Here is a 576-nt window from a genome sequence, read left to right on the forward strand (position 1 = left end):
TTTTAAATATTTAGATATAAAGAAGAACAGCATTCCATGCAAAAAATATGTATATGTACAATATATGTGAAAAATATGCACACACACAAAGACTGGAACTGTCAGGAGTGGTCTAGAAAACAGTGATCAAATTTGGCTGAAACAAAAGGAAGGAGCAGGGATGCTGCAGGGACTAGAGGTTTAACATGAAAGTTTTAAATGCAAGTCCTTCAGAATTAAGTAAAGATTGGAATTGAGTTTATACCCTAACTAGCTTTATAGCCCCAAGCAAGATATGTATTTTCTCTGCCTTATTTCCATATCTGAAGTGTAAATTATGTTTACTGATTTTATTTGTAAAGTGCTTAACACAGTGCTTGACCCGTAATTCATAAGTAAAAACCATAACACTTTCCTCTTCTCCTTTTCCATAGGTGTAGAATATTTAGTCTTTTTGGTTAAAAAGTTGGAAGATTCCAGATAGAAATACATAAAATGACACAAAGAGATCTATATATGCTGACTTTCTCCTGTTTGCCTCTATAGATCCACTTTTCATGTTACTACTCCCTGCTCTGTGCCCTGAGAGGCTGAAAT

This window comes from Aotus nancymaae, unplaced genomic scaffold (genome assembly GCF_030222135.1).
Source record: "Aotus nancymaae isolate 86718 unplaced genomic scaffold, 86718_ANA_hifiasm-v0.15.2.pri h1tg000131l, whole genome shotgun sequence".
Taxonomy (NCBI): domain Eukaryota; kingdom Metazoa; phylum Chordata; class Mammalia; order Primates; family Aotidae; genus Aotus; species Aotus nancymaae.